General features: G+C 43.6%; 1 long non-coding RNA gene across 1 annotated transcript in view; it reads right to left on the reverse strand.

The window, feature by feature from the left end:
* Positions 1-12,666: 12,666 nt before the first annotated feature.
* LOC110341691 overlaps positions 12,667-27,368 on the reverse strand; it is a 40,619-nt gene continuing 25,917 nt past the window's right edge. The window contains exons 2-3 of the long non-coding RNA XR_002383668.2: positions 24,594-24,711; positions 12,667-13,456 (exon numbers count right to left, since the gene is read on the reverse strand). This is a non-coding gene — a long non-coding RNA (uncharacterized LOC110341691). The remainder of the gene's footprint in view (positions 13,457-24,593; positions 24,712-27,368) is intronic.

Consider the following 27,368-nt stretch of genomic DNA (forward strand, 5'->3'; position numbering starts at 1 on the left):
GCTGGCCCTGGGAAGATATCTGAGTTATAGGGTAGAACAAATTAAGAAAGTACAGTTGGGCCGGGCGGTGGTGGCGCACGCCTTTAATCCCAGCACTCGGGAGGCAGAGGTAGGCGGATCTCTGTGAGTTCGAGGCCAGGCTGGACCGACAGCTTCCAAAACAATACAGAGAAACCCTGTCTCGTAAAACCAAAAAAAAAAAAAAAAAAAAAAGAAAGTACAGTTGGATTTTCATGTCAAGATTTTCATTAGTGGCCAGAGAAATGGCTCAGAGGGTAAAGATGCTTGCTCCCAAACCTGGTGACCTGTGTTTGATGCTCAGATGCACATTCTAGAAGGAGAAAATTCACTTTAACAAGTTGCCCTCTGACCTCTACACTGACACCACCATAAAATTATGTTCTCTCTCTCTTTCCCTCCCTCCCCCCCCCTCTCACACGCACACACACACACATACACACACAAGCTCAATGAAATTTACATTTTTAAAGAAGATTTTCGTCAATTCACTCTGTTTCTAAAGCTTTCAACTTTAAAACTGTGACCTTCACTGGACCATGACCCTTCTTAGATAGATCTCACACCTTAAGCTCTGGGCTCAAACACATGATAAACTTCTAAGATGGGGATGTCAATCTCTTGACTTGATCAGTACATATTGCATCTGTGTATCAAATTATTATAATACATCCAGTCTATGTAATTATCATGTATTGATTCAAAATAAGTCAAGGGACTGGAGAGATGGTTCAGTGGTTAAGAGCACGTACCGCTCTTGCAGAGGACCCGGGTTCAGTTCACAGCACCCACATCAAGCAGCCCACTACAGATCTAGGGTATCTAGTGCCCTGTTCCGACCTCCACTAGTACCTGCACGAATTTGGTGCATGTAAAGTCATGCAGGCATGTGAGTACACGCATAACACACACACACACACATGTGCACACACACATACTAAAAAATAAATCTAAAAATTTTTAAAGTTAAAATAAGTACATTTTATTGCTTAAAAAGCAGTATCCTCCCATTATCCCTCACAGTAGGACTTCTGGCTTCAGGCAGGTATCCTCAGATGAGTTCAGTCCTTTTCTGGGGATGATTATTGGAAAGATGCTTATTAGAGGATGCTTATGCTTCACTCTCCCAGGAAGTTACCTGGAGAGGCAGGCTAAAGAGGTTCCAGGTGTTCTAGGTGACCATACTTCATGTTTACTAATGGGTTATTCATGGAGATAGCCTAAGTGTACTCCTGTGCGTGGCACTCCTCCAGATAATACATTTTAGACATAAATGTAGCCAGAATCTTATAGCACATCAGTGCTAAATAGTACAAATGACAACAGCATGACAGCATTGATTTCAAAGGTATCTAGAGTTCAACATCTGGATACTGTGGTAGTTTGAATTTACCCCCAGAAGCTCATAGGCAGTGGCATTATTAGGAGGTGTGGCTTTGTTACAATAGGTATGTCCCTGTTGGAGGAAGTGTTTCACTATGGAGGTGTGCTTTGTTACAATAGGTATGTCCCTGTTGGAGGAAGTGTTTCACTATGGAGGTGGGCTTTGAGGGCTCATACATGCTCAAGCCATGCCCAGCATCCCCAACCACTTTCTGTGCCTGTGGATCAAGATGTAGGACTTTCATCTTCTCTAGTACCATTCTGCCTGCATGCCACAATGTCACACCATGATGATAATGGACTAAGCCTCTGAAGTGTAAGCCATCCGATTAAATGTTTTCCTTTGTAAGAGTTTCCATGCTCACGGTGTCTCTTCACAGCATTAGAAACTTGTAAATGGAAGTTTCCTGTCTCTACGCCCAGTACCGAATAACTGTCTCAGAGACATAATATGAATTGTAAATGCTCACTCAATAGCTCAGGCTTATTACTCCCTATCTCTTACATTTTAAGTTAATCCATATTCCTTATTTAAGCTCTGTATATGGCAGTTCCTTTATTAGCATGTCACATTCATCTACTGCTCCCTAGTGTCTGGCTGGTGACTCCTGACTCCGCCCTTCTCCTTCCCATCATCCTTAGTTTGGTTGCTCTACCTATACTTCCTGCCTGGTTACTGGCCAATCAGCATTTCACTAAGCCAATCCGAGTGACAGATCTTTATAGTGTACAAGAGGATTACATATCTGTGTGTTTACTTACACATGTACCATGGCACATACATGGAAGTCACTTCTATCTTGTGGCAAATACCTTAGCAAACTGAGCCATCTCGCTGGCCATTTTTCCTACTTCTAACCAATGTATTTCAAAACAAAACTTTCAAGCCTTTCACATGTGACTAGCACTGTGTTTATCTCTTCATGGCCCAGGGAGCCTCTCTTGTTGCCTGTTCTATGTTATTTTGAGAAGAATGTGTTGTTTCTTAACAGAATATCCCATAAGCGTGCATTCAGTCAAGTAGAATGATAGGGCAACTCACACTAGCTCTGGCTTTACTGATTTTCTGCCTGCTGAACCTCTCAGCTACCAGCGGAGGGATAGATAGTTAAGGCCCCAGCTCTACTCCTCTAAGATTGACCTGGTTTTGTTTTTTTCCACCTCTCAATTCCAGAAGATTTGTGCCGTGTCTCCTGTATTGCATGCATCTGTCATTTTGAATTGAGCTCCCATGTAATTTTCACATAATTAATTGGATGCATGGAATAATGGCCAGAGAAATAGTTTGCTTAAGATCATCCTAGCTAGGAAAAGGTAGAGCCAGTTTTTGGACCAGTTCTCCTTTAGACTAAATCCATGTAGGTTACTAAACCTGTCACACAGTATGATGTTGTAGTCCTGAAATCTTAACTGCCAAGGACTATTAGGAAGACTTACTCAAATTATTCACTTCATTCTCAGGTAGTTTGATGAACTGGACACTATCATTATCCCCATCTTACTGATGAGGAACTGAGACCCAGAGCAATACATTGGTTCGTTTCACACAATCTGTGCACAGAATCTGAGTAGGACAACCCAAAGCACATTTTGACTTCTTCTGACTCCAACTCTCCTGGATAAGAATTCCAGTCATGTGTTTGGGAGGAAGAGATCACTCCCTGACCTCTGTTTCTGAAAGCCGTGGTTTCCCAAGGACGGTCTCCTCTTACTCAATTCCCTACTATTTTCTAGAATTTTTATGATTGTTTAAACTAGAGAGAGAGAGAGAGAGAGAGGGTGTGTGTGTGTGATATTTCCTATAGAGTAAGTGGAAGCTTCAGAAAGGACTTTAAATCTACTGTCAGTCACTTAACATTGGGATTGTTCATCCTTGACGATCCTTGTCCTACCAAGCGTGGAGTCACACCCAAACTCAGGAAGTTGGAAAGCTGGGCACTGGATCCTGGCCCTCCCTGCCTGCTTCCACAGCCACAGCCTCTGCCTCACACTCTTCCCTATACTGTCAGGGAGAGCCTTCGGAGCAGCCGATGTTCCCCTTTCAACCCAGAATGATTTCTGTTTTTATTCCTTTTTAGCAGTAATATGTTCGATGGGAGCAGAATGGCTGCCTTCTACAACTGAGAAGCAGAGAAGACGGTCTTCATCTGAAAACAAACTCAAAAACAAACAAAAAACAAAACACACAACCGTACAAGGAAATGCGGAGGAAGACCAGGTCCCCATTCAGGCAAGAGTTCCCCCAGTCCCACCCTCCTTGGCCATGGCACACTTCAGGAAACAGTTTGCTAAGATCTCTGTGTAGACTCCCCCTGGTTTCCTACTTGGCCCCAGGTCCTTGGCTCTGTTAGAACTAAGTTTACATCTACCACAAGGCAGGGTTATAAAATGATGAAGTCTTATTTTTCATTTAGCATTTGTTTGGCATGGGATCAGCCCAATCCTTGTTTTTTCACAAACATGTAGTGGAATCGCTAACTAATTATCCCACTGAAGTGAGAACAAGGTGAGGAACATGTTTAGATTCAACAGATAATCAATGACCAGAATGGACTGAATTCTGCCTACGTCTTTTCGTGTGGCATCAGGAGAGTCTAATTCTATGTCTAAACAAGCCGTGGCACATAGATCCTTTAAGTCAATTTTTAAAAAATCAAACAAAAGTTATTATACATTGTTTAACGTGATGTGTAAGCTAAAATGTTGACCAGTTTTGGACTGTCTAGGGCATGCTTTCAGCAAAGTGGAACATAAATAGCACTGGTCTATCCTATGGAAAACTGTATGTAGCCACCACTATCCTGAGCTGTGGGGCTGTGGTGGCTGTCCTGTCCCTACAGAATGCTAACTTCCCTAATATTCACACTTGTCAAAAAGCAACTGATGATCAGGTATTCTGTTTGTGGTTCGCAAACTGCTTCGCTGTGCTTAAAGTGGAGTCACACAGCCAGAGTAATTGAGCAGGGCGCAGCCAAGCCAAGGAGAAGCGGTGCCTTAGAGAGACTGCCACCACCTGGCCCAGCCCCACCCAGCCCAGCCCAGCCCCACCCGAGGCTTGGCCTCAGCCCTACCTAATCAAGCTACTAGTTGTCTTAAGGGAGGGGCCCAAAGAACACTGTGCCAAAGCCTCCTGTCAAGACCTGTCACTCCCTGGGACTAGGCTGGCCCCTCCTGGGGCTTGTCTCTTAAGGCTACGAGGCAAAAATTATGTCTTCATGTGGCCCTAAGCACCTTGTTGACGGCGATGGTAGCAAAGAAAAAGAATAGCAGTGTATCTCAAATGTTCACGGCTGTTTTGCAAAGGTTCAGTGGGGTGTGGCTTTTACCCAATCTTGCTGAGATCATATAAAAACCATACAGGTTAATTTTTAATGGCCACAATGACAGATGACAAGGATATAATGACTTGTTTGTCATGTATTATATGTGTTTCAAGGCCAGCAAAGATGGCTCAGCAGGAAAAGGTGCTTGCTAGCAAGCTTGAGGCTCTGAGTCCAGTTTCCCAGGATCTATGTGGTGGAAGGAGAAAACTAACTCTCACATGGTGTCTTCTGGTTTTCACTTATGCACCATGGCATGCATGCGTGCTTGCATGCACACACTCAAACATACACTAAATGTTCTAAAAGAGAAAAGTATCATAAATAGGAACAAGAGATGGCATAGATTCTGTATTAGCTACTTTCACGTGTTTGTAACTTTGGCTCGTGGTTTCAGAGTCTGAATCTATCAGTCTATCATAACACAGAAGGGCTGGCTGAATGACTGTCCAGGGAGAGGGAGTGTGTGGTAGGGACTGTCTACATGGCAGCAGCCTATGAACAGACAGAGCACCAGAAATGATGGTCAAACCACTGTCTTCAGGGATCTATATCTAGTGGCCTTCTTCGGCCATTTGGGGCTTATCTTATAAAGCTCCATAGCCAGAGAAGCACCACAGATAGGAAACGCCTGCTCAAACATGAACCTGCAAGGGATAGATCCAAATCATATCAGATTTCAAATGAAAACACTCAAGTTTGACATAATGGAAATGTTCTTGCTTGATGCACAGTGTGTTGGAGACAAGCTGTTTATCCAAGCCATTTTCCTCCTCTGCCTGGACACACATCTAAAGTACATTTCCCAGACTTCCTTGTAGCTACCTGTGACCACACGACTAGGTTCTTGTAATGGAACACTGCTTCGTTGAATGCTGAGGACCAAGTGGAGACCTTCACAAGTCCAGGGTATGATGGAGGCACATGGGAAAAGAAGCAAGCCCTGCCGTACTGGACTACACCGTGAGCAAGAGACAAACTTCTGTTGAATTAAGTCCCTGAAATGTGGAGGAGTTCTATCTTAGTTAGGGTTCCTATTGCTGTAAAGTGACACCATGACCACAGCAACTCTCATAAAGGAGAACACTTAATTGAGGTGGTGGCTTACAGTTTCAGGGGCTTAGTCCATCATCATCAGGGCAGAGAGCATGGCAGCTGGGAGTATGGCAGAATGCAGGCAGACATTTTTCTAGAGAAGGAGCTGAGGATTCTGCATCTTGATCCAAAGGCAACAGGAAGTAAACTGAGATACTGGGTGTGGCTTGAGCATATATGAGACCCCCAAAACCTACCTCCACATGACACTCTTCCTCCAATAAGACCACATCTACTCCAACAATGCCACACTTCCTAATAGTGCCACTCCTTTGGGGACCATTTTCTTTCAAACCACCACAGGTTATAATTTTGTTATTGGTGTTTTTCTTGTTTGTTTGGCAGTGCTAGGCATTTAACTTAGGGCATCATGCATGCCAGGCAAGAGCTCTACCATTGAGAAATAGTCCATGCTCTCTTTCTATTTTATTTTGTTTTAAAGGAGTGTCACATCATGCCATCCAGGCTAGCTTTGAACTGGCAATTCTTCTGACCTCAGCTTCCCAAGAACCTGGGATTATAGGTTTGCACTACCAGGCCTGGTTGGAGATTTTGTTGTTGTTGTTTTTCATTTATTTGTTCTGTTTGTTTGTTTGAGATAAGGTTTCTCTGTGTAGCAGCCCTAGGTGTCCTGGAACTCGCTCTGTAGACCAGGCTGGCCTCAAACTCACAGAGATCCACCTGCCTCTGCCTCCCAAGACTAGGATTAAAGGCATGGGCCACCACCACCCAGCCATTTATTTGTTCTTTGACAGTGTCATGTATGTATATAATACATTCTGGCCATAGTGTACTACCTTGTCTTGTTCCTCTCCTCCCAGCAAGCCACCCTCCCATTGTCATGTCTTGTTTTGTGTTTCTATTTTTATTTTGTGAAGGGCCAACTGAGTCGTCATGGGTGTGGCTACACCACTGAAGATGATGACTCCCTTTCTCCTAACAGGGTTCTACTTCCAAAAGCTCCCCATGAGCATCTCCCACACCATAACTGAATGCTGATGGGCCCAGCTTTGTGCAGGCTTCTGCGAGTGAGTTTATGAGTGTAACAATCCTGAGCCCAGAGGTCATCATTCCACAGCATTCCTCCTCATTCTCTGTCTCTTATAGTCTGTCCTTTCCCTTCTTCCATGATCTTCCCTGGGCATTGGAAGGGATTGTAATGAGAAGCTTTTTCCTTGAGAGAAGCCTTCCCGCCAGCCTGGTTCTAGAGCCGCATCAGTCCCAAATAAACACACAGGAGGCTATATTAATTATGAAGCTGTTGGCCTTGCTTGTTTCTTACTAGCTAGCTCTGACTTAAGTAATTACCCCATAATTGTTAATCTAAGTATGTCTCTTACCGGAGAAGTTTCCAGGCTTCCTACCTCATGGCGTTACATCTCGACTCTCTTGTGTTTCTCCTTCCCAGAGTCCTCCTGGACTCCTAGTCCCTCCTATCTTGGTTCCCTATTGGCTCAACAGTGCTTTATTGACATAATCACAGGGCCTCCCACATCAAGGGATAATATAGATGTTTCGCTGAGGACTGAGAGCACTCCATAGTCATTCATTCTCAGCGTCTTGACCAGACACAAGTCTCTGCATTAACCACCACTCATTGTCTAAAGTAGCTTCCTGACCAAGACTGAGAGAGGCACCAGTGGTGGTGGATACAAACATAAATATTTAGGAAGCAGTTTTACAACATGTCTATTTAGTAAAACAGTAGTAGTAGGTTCACACGTAGGGCCCACGACCTGCCAAGTCATCAATAGGCCTTTCACCAAATTTATTGTACTAGGCATGAACTCCTTCCTGTGCAACTGACTTCCAGTCAGAAAGAAACTGGTTACTACCATAATGGCCATGCCACTGTTGTGCCAGTAGGTACATCTTGCCAGGGAGGTTGGTACTGTAGCATATAATGTTTGCAGCTGGGCAATATTCTTTCAGCAGCCAAAATAGCAGCTTCCAATGCTAAAAAAGGTAGTCAGCGACAAGGGAGACTCCCTGGTTGGAACTTTTCATTAGCTCGGTTAAGACACAATGGGAAGTCATCCCTTTGTTGCTGAGGACAAGATGCATTCAAAACAAATTGGTAGTCTCCCTATGACCATGCTGTAAGGTTACTTCAGCTCTTATGTTTTGTCAAGGACAATTTTAGATTCTTCTTTCCAAAGATTTGATTACTGAACTCTTTAATATCTTGGACTGGTAAAGAACAAATGTCTTTATGGTGTTTAGAATAACTGTAATTAAAAACATACTTGACTATTTTATTAATAAGTTATGCACTAACTATAACAAAACATAAACGTGGTTATGTACTTTCTTTTCTCTAACTCAGTACTGGACAGAGATTTCATCTTGTTACAGGTCATCTCAGACCTCTACACTCTCTCCTGTGGAACTGTTGTGTCTCATAACTTAAGTTACAGTCTGTATATTGGTGATTTTCAGATCTCTATCTCCAGGCCAGAGATAATCTTCTCAAGATATAAACTACAAATTCAATTACTTGTGGGGAGTTTTCACTTGAGTGCATGACATAGAAGTCATTCAAATGTCAAGAGACTGGCAATGTGTACCTTTACTGGATTCTATAAGTTATCTGCTTAGAATTAACCCTTCTGTACAAGCCTCTCCTCCCAAAGAAAACCAAATTTAGTTCATGTGACCAGTTTTCCCACTCAGTTAGGCTTGATCCCGATTTCAGCCCCAAATTCGGTCTGTTTGGGCCAAGAGTAATCTGCCCTCACCCAAGAGCCCACTGCAGCACTGGGTAGCCTGACCAACTCAACAACCACCCAGGCCCAGATCTATTGCATCAAGTAGGTCAACCCCAACACCTACTCCATCTACAAGCTGCTGGAGCATGAGGAGGAAGAAGGAAGAAGCCAGTGCTACAGAACCAGGTCTTGGAGCACACCATCACCATCAAAGATGAAAACCCCAAAGCATAGCAATGATGGAAGAAGTCTCAGTGATGGTCCAGTATTTACGGTGCTTTAGACCCCAGAGGTCTTGAACCAGACCAATGACTCATAGTAATCAGTATTTGCATGTAGAGCTGTGTGAACAATGCATGCACCTGTGCACACACACACACACACACACACACACACACACACACACACACACACACAGAGTGACACACTGTAGTTTCCAGATAGGAATAACTTAAACCTGTTTCTGACTTTAAAAGGAAATAGTTCAGAGCAAGTTAGCAAGCCTTTTTGATTTGGCATCTCCCAACCACAAAGGTAAACACAATTATGCATTTTGTAGGTATTCTTTTAAATGTCTTTTAAATCTACTTATACTTCATCTGCTAGCTGAATATTGAAGACTGAGTGGAAAATTTCATGGTTGTAGGATACGACCGGACACTTTGCACATGTATCCCATCAGGAGGAAAGGGTTATTTCCTATAGTCGGACTTTTTAGTTGGGACCGTTAGGTCCCCAGTAATGACACAGAGAGTTATTATTAATTATAAAAGCTTAGCTTTAGCTTAGTCTTGTTTCTAACTAGCTCTTATAGCTTAAATTAACCCATATATTTCAATCTATGTTCATATGATTGTTACCTCATCTCCATTTTGCCCATCCTGCTTCTTCTGCATCTCGCTGGCAACTCCCTTCTTCCCAGCATCCTCTCTGCTCCCTAAATCCTGCCTAGCTATTGGCCACTCAGCTTTTTATTACACCAATCATAAAGACACATCTTCACAGTATACAAAAAGATTATCGCACAACAATTTCCTCCTCTCTGGAAACCTGGGGTGGCTTATAAATGGCAAGCTACCAACACAGAACAGCAGAACTGATACCAGTTCACAAATTGGTAATGTAGCTGGGTCTTGCCCTGAGGGCATCAGTAGAACACACACACACACACACACACACACACACACACACACAGAGAGAGAGAGAGAGAGAGAGAGAGAGAGAGAGAGACAGAGAGACAGAGAGACAGAGAGACAGAGAGACAGAGAGAGACAGAGACACACTCAGAGAGATTTATTTCTGTTCTAGGAATCGTAACTTGTTTTTTTTGAAGCTGTTCAAGTTTTGTTGTAGATGAAATTGCAAGGTCTATAAAGTTCCCCAAGGAGAACAGGCTTAGATTGTTACTATCAAAAATGATTAATTCTGTGAGTTTGATTTGTAACTTAGGGACTTCCCTGTGTTAAAAATGGAATAAAAGCTAGGGAAACACATTTAGGCCTAAGATCTTTGGATTTCAACTAATTCTCACAGGTTAGATGGTTCTGTTTTCAAAATTCTGGAGAACTGGAGAAATGTCTGTGAACTGACTTGATTTAAACTCCAAACCTGTAGAGGCTCATGTTGCTCTCTGTCATTGAGTTGCAACTCCCAAATCTAGGGCTAGTGAGTGAGTGTGTGTGTGTGTGTGTGTCCCTGTTCATGTGTGTGCAAATGTATGTGTATACAGATATGTGTGGAAGTCACAGGTCAACATTAGTCACTCCCCATCTTGGTTTTTTTTTTTTTTTGGTACTTTTTGATTTTTTGTTTGTTTGTTTTGTTTTTGAGACAGGGTCTCTCATCAAAGCAGTAAGACTGGCTCCCCAGAACCAGCATTTATAGGTGCACACTGCCTCACTCAACTTTTCTTATCCTTCTTCTCATACTCAAGCTTCTTGTAAGCACATCATCGACTCAGCCATCACCCAGCCCCATCATTCATTTCTCCCCCCAGGAGGTAAAATGATTTTTCCACCTGTGTGACTTGGAGTCAGAGAGACATGAGATGAGGTCATTACACAATGGTGTTTTATTTTTATACCTTAAAAGAGCTAATATAAAACAAATTCATATTTCAAAGTTTTCTTTAATATCTGAACTGACATTAAATGGGGCCACCACCCATGTAGCAGTGGCAACATTATAACCTTATTTATTTCATTAGTCAAGACTAATTTAATTTCCTTTAGTAGGCCTGCTTGCTCCTTGTCACAGGCCCTCCTCTGTTCCACTGAGGTCCCCCCCCCAGTATCTTCTATTTATTCTCTGACAATTTCATACACATTTACAATGTATCTTAATCAGAACCACCCTCCTACTCCCCTGGGCACCCTCTCCTCCCACCTCGTGTCCTCCCCTTTTTTATAATAACCAGTCACTAAGTATAACTAGTGCTTCTTTCTAGAATATTGTCTTGATCTCTTGCAATTAACAGTTGCTGCAGTGAATTCATGGATGCGATGGCCAGGTGACAGCTTTTCTCCCCATCCTCCAATTCCTACATTCTTTCTACTGCCCTCTCCCATGATGTTCCCTGAGTCTTAGAATACGATCTGATATAGATGTACTATTTCAGGCTGAGCACTCAATAGCCACTTACTCGTGTAGAGGCATGAATTCCCTCCTGTGAAGCAGCAGGCCTCATATCTAACTCAAGAGCAGTTGGCTACACCTACAACTTACATAACGCTATGCAACCAGTAGGCACATCTTTCAATGTTTGCCCTTGAATGATACCATCCATGCCTTTCCCAGCAGTGACCCCTGCGTGGGTCGAAACCCACAGGTTGAGAACCACTGCTCTGAGCTGCCCATAAGGAGAGAAACCTGACTAACTTGGCCACCATTGTTCCACATGGGCAGACGCAGGTATGATATGATGTCATATGCAGTTAAGTAGCCAGTAGAATGGTTGTATGCTCCCTATGTGCAAGTGCTATATCCCCTTATAAAAAGCAAGTGCCTTCTCTCCCCACCCTCTTTTCCTTTCCACCCTTGCTCAGAGGCAGCCTCTGCATTCCCCCCTCCTCCCCCAATAAAGCTCTCAAGTGAGATCTGTTGCATGGTGTGGTTTTTTTGTGGTGTTCCTTGGCTTCAATCTGCCAAGGTGCCTTCTGAGGCTAAAATCACTACACACTGACCTAGACTCACTTCCTAAAAGCTCCATATCTTACTTATGGTTCCTGTTGCTGCAATGAAATACCATAACCCAAAAACAAGCTGGGGAGGAAAGGGTTTATTTGATTTACACTTCCAAGTCACTCTTCATCACCAAAGGAAGTCAGAACAGGAACTCAAACAAGGCAGGAACCTGGAGGCAGGAGCTGATGCAGAGGCCATGGAGGGTGCTGCTTACTGGCTTGATCCCCCTGGCTTGCTCAGCCTGCTTTCTTATAGAACCCAAGACCACCAGACCAGGTGGTGCCACCACCCATAATGTCATGGGCCCTCCTTCATTGATCACTAAGAAAATACCTTGATCTTATTTCTTTATCTACTCTTTGGTTTTTCAAGACAGGGTTTCTCTGTGTAACTGACTATCCTCGAACTCACAGAGATCCGCCTGCCTCTGCCTCCTAAGTGCTGGGATTAAAGGTGTGCGCCACCAGCATTCAATTAAAATGCCTTCACCTTATGGAGGCAGTCTCTCAACTGAGGCTCCTAATTCTCTGAGGACTCCAGCTATGTCAAGTTGACACAGAACCAGCCAGTATGCTCCACATCCTGACTTCATCACTTTGGAGATCACAAATCAGGGTGTGGTTTTGGGATAATTCAAATATTTGGAGCATAGTAGACTTCATATTTTGAAGTTCTTTTTAAATGTTCATGAAAATAATAATTATATTTTGAGATGACAGATTACTTCATTTCATAAAAATCTTCACATAATAAAGGTCGTTTTGCTTCCTGTGTGGCAGTGATATGTGCCGTGCCCCCCCCCACATGTAATCAGGCACCATTCCCGTCCACCATGGGCTCGGCAGGTCCTTACCTCACCAGGGCAGAGCGGAGCCCAGTGTCATGCCCTTGAAACTCCAGAAGTATGAGCTAAGTAATGATTCTTTCTTTATAAGATTACCCAGTAATTTGAGTATTTTATTATAGTATAACAAACAGACTAATACAAGTAAAGCTGCTGGTACCCTAAGGAGAACACAGTGACCCAAAAGCTATCTCTGAAATTATCTCAAAGCTGGACCAAGGAGATTCACTTATAGTGAGAATTTTAACAGAAAGCATTTGCATCTAAGAGGGCTGCTACAACTTCTAAGATTTTCTGCAGCAAAGGGCAGCCTGCCCAGACTCCCTGCTGGTTCAGCTCCATGGACCAGTTAGTGTTAGACTGGTTCTCTTCTGTCTAGTCTGGGTAAGAATTAGAAGGCTCTCTTCTATCTAGTCTGGGTAAGAATTGGATTGTGACAAGTTCTTTTTTAGTGCCATCACATGTTTCCATTATGAAAGGGCTAGAGATGTCACTCAGTTGGTAGAATGCTTTCTAAAACAAAAACCTGGGTTTGGTCCCCAGTACTATGTAAACCATGCTTGGGACTTGATTGAATGTATAATTCAAATTAACATTTTGTAGAGAAGAGAATAAATGAGACCTACAATACCTGGATGACTATAAATCTTCATAATGATGGCTTTCCTTCCAGTCTCTCTCCACATATATACCATTTTGGTAAGTGACAAATTGTGTTTCTTTTCTCCATCCCTTTGCAGGCTTGGTCCTGTGTGTTTGTTGGTTGGTTTATTTACGTGAAGATTTTGTCCCAGGTGCTTCCTAAACGTTGTCATTCAAGGCTGCATGAATTCTTAATGCCCGACTGGCTCTTCGGCTACCCTGTCTTCCCAAGTTGGTTCTTCCCAAAGTCAGGTTTTCAGGTCCTTAGTCAGAAGAGGCAAAGTCAGGCGAAACCGGCTCATCAGAAAACAGTCAAATCTGATACAAAAATCTATTGCCCTCCCTTGCTCCACCCCCTAATGCGTTTCATTACCTCTCAAAGATCCATTTGGAATTATTCACCTCGCTGCCCTTAATTATCCACTCCACTGCCTTCATTATTAGCATGGAGGGTGGAACCAAGGCTGGCCTGTATTCTCTTCAGAGCCCCAGTCACTTCTGATTAGTGGATTGTTTAGAAAACGTCCTGAGCTCTAGCAGGCCGCTGCCAGTTAGTGTCCTCTCCCCAAGAAGCGCTCATTTGTATTCTGTCGCTGGGTCAGAGCGGAGGCCAAGGGTTAGCAGCGCGGGGGTTGGGCAGCGAGGGCCAACCAGCCTAATGGTGGCATCTGCCTTCTCCCATCTAGCCCCTCCCTCCTCCCTGTCCTCCCCTTTCTTCTCCTCTCACCCCCCTTCCTCCAGGTTCCCATTCAACAAGAGCAAACAAAGTAAAATAATATAAACATAAAACCGGAGAAGAGAGAAGAGGAGGCTCTGAAAACTGACAATAGCAACCTCCAGTCACTCCCCCCTTCCTCCATCTCCCAGGCCCTCCAGCTACTCAGAAAGGTCCCTAACAAAAGACCCCAAGTTGACCCCTGACCAGCTGAAGATAGATTCAAGGCAGGGGTTTGAATCTATTGAAGCTAAGCCTGGGCACAAACCAGCCACCTTTGGTTTACCAACCCTCAAAACACCGGGTGCATTCGTTTTCCTTTTTCTATATTTTGTTATTGATGATGATGACTTTTCTTTCTTTGTAAATCGCAGCCAAGCCAATTTGTATCTCAGCTGGATGCACAGGTATTCAAAGTAAGACGACCCCTAACTATTCTTCCAAGCTCTACCAGGGCTGTCGCCGCGCTATATTTAGAAAGGGCACACCTTGGTATACCCTATGCCGCTGGAAAGGAATTCCTGAGAGACAGTCTTGTTTTCTTAAATATCATCCTGCAAACTGTGTTGCTTTTTAGAGGGCTGGGCAATATTGTAATTCACTGCTTATAAATATGTCTATAAAATATCCATCCCAGTGCCGGGGCTTCTAACTCACCCGGAGGGACACATGGAGGCTTGTGTGTTCCCAAAGCAAACAGAGGTTCCTTGTCTGAAAGGAGCCAGCCAGGAAGTGCCTGCTGCTCTCCAGTAACTGTGGACACTCCTGCAGAAGCCAGGCTGTCTAGAGGTCAACAGGATGAAGCAACTAGTGCTGGGAGCTGCCACCCTCACTAGTAGGGGACAATAGGTCATCTAGCTGCAGGCCACTGCGGGGGCGGGGTTACTATTTCATCCCCCAAAGCTTCAGCAAAATTGTTTTAGGAGACTGAAAGACACACTGGTTTGTATAGCAAAATACTTGACCTCTGGGGAAAATGCTTCTTATCACTCGGACTACTAGGAATCATGGGAAAATTGCTCTGTGGTCTTTAGTAGAACAGCTGCCACAAATCCCACTGGAAAGACAGATTTTTCTCCCCTAAGTCTCATTTATATACTTATAGGTTTTTTATTTGCCTTTTAAGGCAAATATTTCTTGTGTCCCAACTGTGTTCTGGTATTGTGTTAAGCTAGCAGAGTAAAAATAGATGGTTCTCTCTCTCTCTCTCTCTCTCTCTCTCTCTCTCTCTGTCTCCCTCCACCTATCTATCTATCTATCTATCTATCTATCTATCTATCTATCTATCTATCTATCCCTATCCCTTTCTCATAAACACACACACACACACACACACACATACACACACACACACCTTTTTTTTTCTTTACCACCTCTACCAGGTCATTATCATTGAATTTAAAAATCCCAGAAAACAATGCATTTAATAAACTGGAGGAACCCTATAAAGGTGCTGTGGGGATTTGGAAGAACATGGCCCCCACAGACTCATAGAGAGTGGCACTATTAGGAGGTGTGGCCTTGTTGGAGTAGGTGTGGACTTGTTGGAGAAAATGTGTCACTGGGGGCAGGCTTTGAGGTTTCAGAAGCTCAATCCAGGCCCAGAGTGATTCTCTCTTCCTGCTGTCTGCTGATCCAGATGTAGAACTCTTAGCTACCTCTCTAGGACCACGTCTGCCTAATAAGTATAATTTTCCCATTTGTGATGCCAGCAATAGCTGTTTACAAAATATTTTAACCTCAGAGACAACCATGAAATTGTTTCATAGTTGAAATGTCCTTCCTCCCTGACAGAGAATGAGGAATGCAGCTCTCTGCCAGCCATATGAGTATGCTCAGCCAAAGAGAGCACCAAGTTTAAGGTCACTTGAACAGCCCATGCTCCCTCCCAGCCCTGCCCATACCCCCACCCCTACCCCCACTGGGATTGTGAGGTACCTGGGCACCTGGACACATTCTTCCAGTGTGATTATCTGTGACCTTTGCTGATTTAGCAAGGAACATGGCAAAGGAACAGGTCTGTCATTGGGAAAGAACACATGATAATGTGGTTCGCCAGGATGTTGGGGTTACTCCAGCCCAGATATCCTGACTGGATACTGCCTCCATGGCTGGTGGGAGTCCAGAGACTGTCAGGGGCTCCCCTCAGACATGCTCAAATGCAGGTCCTTCTGGAACCTTGGAGCTCTGAAGCAGTAATGAATCACTTGCATCTCTTGGTCATCAGGTTCAAGTCCTCTTAAGGTGTCCTTTGGCACTGTGGGACCTTGCTCCACCAACCAAAATATGATGTCTGTAGACATGCTTTTTCTTTCTTTCTTTCTTTCTTTCTTTCTTTCTTTCTTTCTTTCTTTCTTTCTTTCTTTCTTTCTTTCTTTCTTTCGAGACAGGGTTTCTCTGTGTAGCCCTGCCTGTCCAGAAACTCCATCTGTAGATCAGGCTTGTCTCAAGCTCAGAGATCTGCCTGCTTCTGTGCACTGGGGTTAAAGCCAAGCATCACCACTACCTGATGTTTTCATTTTTTTAAAATGTGGTTTATTAAGAAACACTTCTTTTTTTTTTGTTTTGTTTTTTTTGTTTTTTTTGTTTTGTTTTTCGAGACAGGGTTTCTCTGTATTGTTTTGGAGCCTGTCCTGGAGCTCACTCGGTAGACCAGGCTGGTCTCGAACTCACAGTGATCTGCCTGTCTCTGCCTTCCAAGTGCTGGGATTAAAGGCATGTGCCACCAACGCCCGGCTAGGAAACACTTCTTTATATAAATAAAGTGTCACCCAAGTGAAGCCCATTGTCTAACAAGCAAAACTAGGAGTCTTCACTAAGTGGCATTGTGAAGTTATATTGAATTTTACTGACATCTCTCAGCCCTCAAGTGTGCCATACATAAGCCGGATAGTAAAGAGAGTATATGGTAGGGTGGATGTGAAGATCTAGAAAGTTCTAAGTATTTGATACGTTCTTTGTGACTGGTTCAGTGGCTGATTATGTGATCACATGCCACCTTCCTTCTTGAGTTAATGACATGCAGTTCCAAAGCCATGCTGTTGGTTCATCCTGGCACAGTCCCTGTCTCTTCAGCCAGGACTGTCTTGTCAAAATGAGGTTTTAGTTATTGTGTTCACTGCTGAGCAAGGTAGTGAGCTGCTAAAGACACCACAGAAGAAAATATGTTATAGTTTTTAAAGGGCTGATAACAAAACTGTTTCCAAGAACAAGTAAACCTTCAACAAAAGAGTCTGTTCACACTTCAAAGAACAAAAAACAAGCAGGGTCTAAAATCCATTCCTGCCCAGAATCACAGTTTACAGCAGCAGATTCTCAGATGGACCCCAGAAGTGCTTCTGGTAAATAAAGGGCCTCCTCTGTCTCCACACACCCTTGTGGGGCTCCTTCCGAGTCATACTGGGGAGTGGGGAGTGTATACCCCAGTTCTGACCTTGTGGTAGTTAGAAGAGAATGATTGATTTCTTCACATGCAAGTCCTGGTAAGTCTGGGAAAAGTCTATGGAATCGCGGAGGGTCACTGCAGCCCTGAACACCTCAACTACCAGTGCCTGCCATTGCCAGCTGGTAAGGACTCCCTTTCCCTTCCTCAGCGGAACATGAACTCTGACCTCTGGTAGACCTTGACCATACAGATTCAGACCTAAAGCAGCTGAACCCAATTCGGACCCAACTATAATACAAGTGACCTGAGTACATGCATTCATTAAAATTTTTGACATTGTGCCTGGCGTGGTGACACACACCTCACACACCTTTAATCCCAGCACTCCAGAGGCAGAGGCAGGCAGATCTCTGGGAGTTTGAGGTCAGCTTGGTCTACCAAGTTCCAGGACAGACAGGGCTGATATGCAGAAAGATCCTGTCTCACACAGAGAGAGAGAGAGAGAGAGAAAGAGAGAGAGAGAGAGAGAGAGAGAGAGAGAGAGAGAGAGAGAGATTACTAAACTTATTAAAACTAAAATGCAATAATAAAATGTTTATGTAATAGCTTAGCATAATTGCATGATGACCATGTTCTGGTGTGTAAGACCCACAAACTGCAGATGATTATTTTTAGTGTGGAGCCAGTGTTAAAAGAAACTATCATGTAACCTATGGTATTCACATTTCATTGTCCACACATAATGTTTTACTGGCACAGTAAACCATGTCCACTCACTCATAGATTATGTGTCACCGCTTAGACCCCTCCATGGCGAAACAGGTCCGTAGATGCCACAGTGTGTGACCCCCAAGGCACGAAGTTTACTGGCCTCTACAATAAAGAAAGCAAATACTCAAATCTGCTCTTCCAAAGCAACATCTTTTTTTTCTCTATTTCATATCTATTGGCAGAGAAGTCAATGGTATCCTCTCATTTATGTGTTGGGAAAAAGACCTTCCTCCTAAAAGAATGCAGCCGAATCACTATAAAAATGAAGAGTAATGCAAGAGTAGAAAAAACCATTGCCAGGAAATGATCCCAAATATTCGGAGAAAGTATTTTACCGAGTGTCCTTATAATCTGGTATGGCTGTGGGGGGGGAGACAGGTGCATGTGTGTGCCACATGCCATGCGGAAGCCAGAGGTGTCATTTCTCCCCACTGTCCTGATGGGGGATGGCCTTCTGTATATATGTTTCTCTTATTGGTTGATGAATAAAACACTGTTTGGCCAACAGCCAGTCGAGACAGGAAGATAGGTAGGACTAGGAGACAAGGAGAAGTCTGGGAAAGGTAGGCAGAGAGACCACGAAAGAGACACCATATAGCAGAGGAAGGAGTAAGAGGTCTGGACCCTTCTCCACTAAGATAAGACCACATGGAAATACATAGATTTATAGAAATGGGCTAATTAAGACAGAACTAGCCAAAAAGAAGCCCTAGCTGTTTGTCAGCAATTTTATACTTAATATAGCATCTGTGTGCATATTTGGGGCTGAGAAGGGCGGTGGGACCTGGTGGGACAGGAAACTCCAGCAACGCTGCCACTCTTGTCTTTTGAGACAGGGTCTCTCTTTGACCTCAGTATTGCCAGGTAGGATAGGCTGGCCAGCCAGCAATCTGGAGATTGGCCCTTCTCCGTGTCCCCAGTATTTGAATTAGAAGCGTGGGACACCACATCAAGTGACACCACATCAGACTCTTTAAAGTGGGTTCTGGGGACTGAGCTCAGGTTCACATGCTTGCATAACAAGTACTTTACAAGCTGAGCCGCCTCCCCTGTCTCTCAACTTTTTTTACTAACATGAGCTTTTTCAGACTTTATAAACTGGACTCATGCTATTTTTCTTTCTTTTTTCACACTAAAGTTAAATTATAAATATTTCTACATACTTAATGATATTAATATTAACAAAAGCACACGGTTTCTCTCCAAGAGGGATGCTTTATTGGACTATTTTCCTACATTATAGGAGAATGATCTGTTTTTTCCTAGAATAAAATCATAGTTAATGCCAGTTTCTGTGAGTTTAGAGTCTTGAACTTCTTTCACTTTATGTTAATCTTTACATCCTGTTTTGTACTTTCTGAAAGAATGAGGCATTTTCTTTAATAAGCGAACCATGAAAACTCAGTGCCACAGTTCTCTGGGCTTTTGTTTTTTAATGTAACAGGGTGAGAAGCGACCCGATTGTTTTGGCTTCACTGTGGTTAAGTCTAAGATTTCTGCATGTCTATAACATCTCCCTTGTTTCTATGGACAAGTACTAATAGAAAACACAAGCATGCTTACAGAGGTATGTCGGACCTCTCTGTGTTTGAGAGCAGCTGTTGAAAAGCATAGCTAATGACTGGGAGGGTTGTGTTATCATCAAAGCGCATATATTGGAAATAAAAGCAGTTTTGAGGCCACACCTAGCAACAGGTTGGGGTCAAGCATAACTATTATGTTTAATCTGAGTTAGTTCCTTAGATTTCAGATGTAACATACAAATACTCAAGGCAGGAGTGGCCTGGCACTAACTCTTCCTTTCAGCAAAGGAGAGTTCCAAAGCTTCAGCTGCCACATACACACTGTTCTGCAAAGGACCAGCTCCAATTCTACACATGGCCTTCATTCTGTACACAAACCAGAGTGGCTTGTGAGGACTTCTTGCTCCAGCCAGAATTGGGAAATACTGAATTCATTTGCACAACCCAAGTTTTTTGTTTTTCTTCTGTAAGTGATACTTGTCAAGTGACTGACATTTCTCTGTGGACAACCAGGGGGGAGTCATTTTAATTCCTTAATCCTGAAGAGGACAAGTCAATTTACAGTCAGAACAAAACAATGATTAGTTAGATCTGCAATAATAGTTCACTACCTCCCCAACCTTGAATCTGTTTACTGCAATCACAGTGATTTCCATATGTCCTAAGAAGATGGGGTTGGGAAGGGGGGAAGGGAAGAGAGAAGAGGGGAGAGAGCAAAGCAGAAGGGGGAGGGAGTAATAGAATGAAGAAAAACTCTTGGCTTTTAGCAGCTTTTATTAGCATCTCTGTGTCAATAATGAAACCCTTGCAGTCTTGGCATTTGATGATTTACAGCCAAAAAAAGAAAAAACATGGAACCCCTGTAGCTTTAAAATATATGCATGTTTCAATTACCATGGGCCCTGGGTCTGCTGCCAGATGCAGTGATCATGTTAGAGATATAATGTTTTCCATGAGGAGAACCAGGGCTGGGAAGTGATGCTCAGAAATGCATGAGAACCACACTGAAGTCAAGCCCCACTGTGACAAGTGGGTCCCATTGCTCTTCCAACAAAACAGATTGCTAACGTCACCCTGGGAAGACAGGTGAGTGGGTGACTGTGCACTTGGCACATAGTCCATTCTCAGCCAATGATTTCAAACTTTGAAGGGAGCTCAGCAAACCTGTGGCTATCAGGAAGACAACAGCATGTTTTTTTGGGGGGCCACTTGAATGGCAACACCCATGTTTTATAAGCCATAGCACCAATTATCCTCCTCAGAGGCTCCAGTAGTTTTGCTTAACTGTGAATGCTTTACAGTTCTTTTAAAACAGATTGGCCACATCAGAATGCAAAGGGATCCTCCATCTTGCAAGGTGCTGTGCTTCTTTCTGTCTAGGGTTGAATGGATGCCTTAGTACCCAACCTTGTAAAAACAAAGCGACCAATAGTCACAGGGAGCGACTGTAAACATTATCCTTGACTAATAATTCGTTACTAAGTTCAGTGTAAATGTGGCTGGCTCCTGTGGGTGTAGGATACAGTAAGGAACACCCAGTGAGGAGCTGGCAGGATGGAAAGTGGGTGGCTGCACTGGAGAGATGGGAGATCAGTAGCGGGCATGATGAGCAGGAGAAGGTGAGACCAGTTTCTGTTCTCACCTCCAGTCGGAGACAGAAGAGAGCTCCCTTTAGACAGTAAGGACAGAGTCCTGGTGAATCATGAGCTGTCCCACTCCTGTCGGTGGACCAGCTCTTCTGTTGGACCAAGAGGGCATGTTTTAAGGTATGTGCATTCCTTACTACCCTCCATACACTCGAAAATGGCCAATTGTGACAAAGATTACCTGAGTTTCCATCCAATTCCTATGGTAAGACCCACAAAAGAGCAGTAAGCGGGGCCCCTCCCAATCTCTGAAGCGCTTTCTCATTTGTGAAAATAAATCTACATTTGCATGGCTCACACCTTGTCCTCATCCCCTCTTTGTCTTGGGTGTAAAATGAAGATTTCAGAAGCCACTGGTCAGTCATCCAGCATCATAGCTCCACAAATTAAGTTCACCAAGAGTTGAGCAAAGGTCTGTCTCTCTTGGAGACCCCCACATCACTCCTTGAGCAGGCAGCCAGGGAAGGAAACCTTAGCCACTTCCATTCCTAGAAATAGTGTGGAGTGTACTTCTTCTTTCCAGTGGTAGTGTTGTGCTCAGACTCTGAACCCCAATCACCAAGAGGCCCGATCTGATGCAAAAGTGAAGAGTCCTTAATTTTAAGAGTTAACTCAGTTCCCCCACCCCTCCCTCCAACACAGAGGTTGAAGCAGGGGGATCAGGAGGGACCTTGAGAAGCAGTGGGGGCAGGGAATATATTGGAGTAGAGTAAGGGGAGTGTCTGGGGTTTGCAACAGTCTCAGGATTGGTGCACTTCCCAACTTGGGCAACCTATCCTGAGTTGATTGATCCTCTGCAGCGGCAGCAAGGTTCCAATGCTTAGAGGCCCTCCCAGGGTGGCTGCTATGCTCTGCATTCCGGAGTCCACCAGCTAACTTCTGATTGGTTCCTTGCCACATGGAGAGTATCTGGTAGTTTATTCCCAGTAATTAGGGAAGGTTGGTAGTTCAGCACATGTTGCTGAGTCAGAGACCTTTATCTTGCTGGGTCTTTTCTGCAACTTGTCATGGCTGCCAAAGCAGATGGCTGGGTGAAGGTCTGGTCCCTTCATTAGTAAGTGATATTTTGGTCCTTAAACTCTAGCCAGAAAGATATTTATGTAGTCGGACTTTTCAGCCTGCCAGTTCCCAAATAACAAACAACACAGAGTCTTAATATTAATTATAAATGCTCAGCCACTAGCTCAGGCTGACTACTAACTAACTCTTACATTTAAATTAATCCATATTTCTTATCCATGCCTTGCCACATGGCTTGGTACCTTTTCTCAATACAGCATGCCCATCTTGCTTCTCTCTGCACCTGCTTGGGATTCTTCTGACTCTGCCCTTTTTCTTCCCAGCATTCTCTGTTTGGCTCTCCTCCTAAGCTTATCCTGTCCAATAATTGGCCAGTCAACTTATTTATTAAACCAATCACAGCAACATAGATTCACTTAGTGTAAAGGAATATTCCACACCTTTAGAAGATTTAAACATAAACCTACATGGAAAAAATAAGAGCAAGCTTGGATTCTGCCATGCTGTTTATGGTACTACCAATGCTCTCTCTCTCTACCAAAGGCCCCCACACATCAGTAATATAGATTGATGTTAGTCATTTGTCTTGTTTTCATATACCTGCTCAAGGTCACATGGCTGGGTGCATGGTGTTTGAACATCACTTTTGAACTGACACATACGCCTTTTTTGAATAAGCCTCCTTTATGGCCAGGCCTAGATATGTGACTGCAATTCATCTAAAGGGTTATGAAGGGAAATGACATGGGTGACTTCCTGGCTCCCATGCTCTCTTTCCCAACCGCCACCCCAAGTATTGAATTGAGCCCATGGCTTTGACTGGCCCCTTTAAGGTTTTGTTGTGTGACAGATCTTGCTAAGTTGCCCAGGCTCTCCTTGATTTTATAGTCTTTCATCTCAACTTCCCAAGTGCTAGGATTATAGGTTCACACCACCACACTTAGCTGGAGTTGCTTTTAAAGAAAAGGAAGCCCTCTCACCAACTTTGCTCCTCTCCCACCATGCTGCTGCCTGGAATGTTGATGAAGTAAGGCTCAGCAGGGCCCTCACAATTGAAAGGATCATCTTAGGAAATTTACAATAACAAGGTTGATCTGGTTTCTACAATGTGAGATAGCTTTCCTACCTAGCCTTAGGCCACCTCTCAGACTGTGAAGAAAACCTTCTTCTATTTTGTTTCTGGAGTTTCTTTTCTATGGCATCCATACACTAGCTTCTTTCTTTGTGTCACTTTTTCATGTTGGTGTGACAAAATACCTGACAGAAGCAACTTACAGGAAGGACTTATCTTGGATCAACAGTTTCAGAGGGGTTTTGGTTCCTACAGCAAGGTAGGTACCACCATGGCAGGAGCCTGGTGGAGCTTTATTCCACATCCTGGTGGGTCAGGAAGCTGAGGCTGCAGGCCAGACTCAAGGGTTAGTGAAGGCCCACTCCCAAGGATCCCCTTCCACCAACATCACTCCACCTCCCAAAGATTCTGCAACCTTCCAGAACAGCAACAACTGGGACCAAGTGTTCAACACGTGAACCTTCAAACCTAATAGTAGATGAACTAGAACTGAGACCCACTTCCATCCAGTTCCAAACCCTTGCTCCTTCCTACCACAGAGTCACATGATCAAATGCTCTCATCAGAAGAACAGTGGGAAATGTTTGCAGTCTCATCTTCAAGACCCAAGACCAGTCCTTGACACTTGATCACTTCCCCAACCAAAGGACCCTTTCAGTAGGAAGCTCTTGTAAATGAAATTTGTGTGGCAATCCTGCATATCCAACAACGTATATGATGCCCAATGAGTATTCATATCCATGGTTTCCATGGAAAAAAAAAAGGACATGAGGGCCCTGCCTCTTATTTTTCTGATATGGTTGCGTGCAAGCAGAGTGTACCTAGAGAAAGTGTAAAGTATGATGCAGTTGGGTTAATATTTGGTGAATACCTACTGCGATGGTTTGAATGTGAACCTCAAAGACTCATATATAAAAAATATCTTATCCGAATGTTAATGGCATTTAGATGCCACTGGTAGGCAGGCAGGATTAGACAAAGTCATGGGGGTAGCACCCATGATGGTATTAGTGGCTTTATTAAATAAGGAAGAGAAACCCAATCCTAGCACACTGTATCTCACCAATGAATGCCCTTTGCCACACGATGGCAGAGCAAGAAGACTCACCAAATGCTACTACCACACTCCTACACCTCCCAGCCTTCAGAACCATGAACCATGTTTAGTCCCTAAACAGAAAACTCAGATGCCCAGCTGTTGCACCCTTTCCTCCTTCACTGGACTGCTGTCCCTCCATCTTGGCACACTACTCTTTCAGCCATCTTACCTTCTGCCAAAACAGGAAAGACTCCATCATCCGATCTCCATCCTTCTCTGTGTCATTCCAGCCTCCTATTCCTCTACTTTCTTCTAACCCAGCAGTGCCAAGGAAGGTTTTCTGATTCCTAGGAGGTACATAGGACAGTACAATCAATTGTCATCCCCTCTGGAGGTATGCAGTAAAGTCTAGTCTCTGTCACTTAACCAGTAGTAGTTAGTAGCTGCATAGCTATGGTCAAGTCTGCAAACCTTAAAGTCACACAGGAGTGACTGGAGCCTACTAAAACAGCTCTAAGCACCTAGTCTGCAGACCCAAAAGCCAGGATGGCTGTCCCTTCAAGGGGATGCCACAACATCAGCTGTATGTGCAGCTGCCTGGTGCAGGCAGGGTAGTAGACACTGTAAATATTGGTTGCATAAGGGAAAGAAGAAGGTACGTAGTAGACTTGTCTTCTTTGACCTCCCACCAACTGTGCTCAGAGCTTTAGATAAGTAGACTCTTTCGGACTTCACACCACAAAACACACATCACTCAATCCCCTTAACCTCTGTGGTTCTTCATGCCTCCAAACAATCTGAATTTCTATCACATAGGGTGTGTCACACACTCTGCCCCACTCTATACCATTAGCCCTTTATTTCTAGGAATTCTTGGGATTCTGTTGTAGAATATTATTTAAAGGTGTGTCACATTTGTTTATACTCGGAAACATTTGTTTAATGACGTAAAGATGTGTTGCTTTTGTTTATGCTGTACTTGTTTATCTCTGTGAAGTGGTAATTCTTCGCCTGTCTGAAACACCCGTCTAATGAAGAGCTGAACTGCAGGAGAAAGGACAGGCAGGGCTGGCAGGCAGAGAAAATAAACAGGAGAGATCTGGGAAGGAAGATAGAACAAGGAGAGGAGGATGTCAGGACCAGCCACCACGCGATCAGTCAGTCACAGAGTAAGAATGAAAGTAAGACATACATAAGCAAGAGAGGGAAAGGGCCAGAGGCAAAAGGTAGCTGGGAAGATTTAAGTTTAGAAAAGCCGGTAAGAAACAAGTCAAACTAAAGCCAGGCAATTATAAGAAAGAATAAGCTTTTCTGTATGTAGTTTATTTGAGAGCTGGGTAGTAGGCTCCCCAAAAGAGTAAAAGGAAACACAACAACATCCTATATTCTACACGCCTAGTCTATTTGATGTGTGTCCCTTTGCTGTTCCTACAGGGCGATGTTCCTACCGGTCTACCTTGGTATACATCACACGAAGAGGAAAACACTGGTAGGAAGTATGAAGGCTGGCCTGACTTTGATACCTGCCTCTACCATGGACTAGTAATCAATAGAGTTATAATCCTTTGCCTCTGTCTTCTCGTCCATAAGATGGGGACACACCACAGGACCATTTGAAGAGCCTGTAAGTGGATATATGTAGATCATGGGGTGAGTGCACCATAAATGCTAGCTATCATCATCATTGGTATCTAGGCAAAGCAAATAGTCCAACAAAAGCAGTCTTCAATAAAACCCCTGCAAAGCCAGATCAGGGAAGCCATAAAATAGGCATAGAGTGTTTTCTGTCCTCCACGTGTTAGTTTTCAAAGTTGGAAGCTTAAGATACGAAGCAGGAGAATCCTAAGTTCAAGTCTAGCCTGGAACACATAGTGAGGCCCTGAGTCAAAACAAATAGGGAGAAATTGGTCATTTAACACCATTCCTCTGGATGTATCCATCTTTAAGTGTCACCCAACTAACTTCTAACAATGATCGGTTATAGGCCCACTTTATGTTAGGTATTTGAGGTTTTGTTCTCTAGTTAATTTAACCAATGACTGTTCTCCTGACCAGTGGCATTACCATTAAAAATATAGCAGACATTAATTATGAAAATGCTTGCTGACATTTATTTCAGTCTTCCCAAGTCCAGTTTGTATACTGTTTACTTTTTTACTAATAGCTTTCAAGGGACAGCACCTTTCTCTACAGGCAAGTTATTATGGTCAACAAACATGTCAACAGGCATATTCTCTGGGGCCAAAATAACTCCACAGCAGCCAATTTAAGGATGGATTCCCTTACCCCTCCATCTAACTGGGACCTCCAAGCAGTGCACCGTCAATGTAGCACTGAAAGCAAACCTCTCCCTGAGATGCAAACAAGACACTTAGACTAGGACTTACAACTGGTTGAAAATGTCTGTTTTATTGCGATGACATTGGAAACTGTGAATGCAAAGAACAAAGGGTTAGTCTGAAAATCCTTTGTTTAAAAATGTATCTTGTCCCATGTCATTTAATCCGGAGGAAAAAAATTAAACAACCACATATCCTCTACCAGCTAATCAAGCTTACTCCTTTCAGGCAGCAGATAAAAGATTGCTGTTGGTGATTCTTGTGCCTTAGGACCTTCCAGCCTCAGGACTGGGGACTCAGATTAGCTGGCAAAGCCTTTACTTATCTTGCAGGCAGCCCTTGCTTTGATCACTGGCATCATGTAAATTGTGTAAATTGTGGTCATATAATCCCAATGACTCAAATGGTGAAGACAAGAGAATCAGTAGTTCAAGGTCATCCTCTGCTACCTTTGAGGCTGGCTTATAACAGATGAGAACCTGCCTCAAAATAAATACATTTTAAAAGTTAATAAATAAAAATGAATGAATAAAAATAAGTCTTCCACTTCATTATCAGCAGTCAGAAAAACTTGAAGACGCGCGCCTGTCAATTGTGTGACATGCTTTGCAGCAGGATGCCATCCAGGTAAATTCCAAGATGGTGGCTTCCCATTGGAGACACGG

Source organism: Mesocricetus auratus, unplaced genomic scaffold, assembly GCF_017639785.1.
Source record: "Mesocricetus auratus isolate SY011 unplaced genomic scaffold, BCM_Maur_2.0 Super-Scaffold_100006, whole genome shotgun sequence".
NCBI classification, from domain to species: domain Eukaryota; kingdom Metazoa; phylum Chordata; class Mammalia; order Rodentia; family Cricetidae; genus Mesocricetus; species Mesocricetus auratus.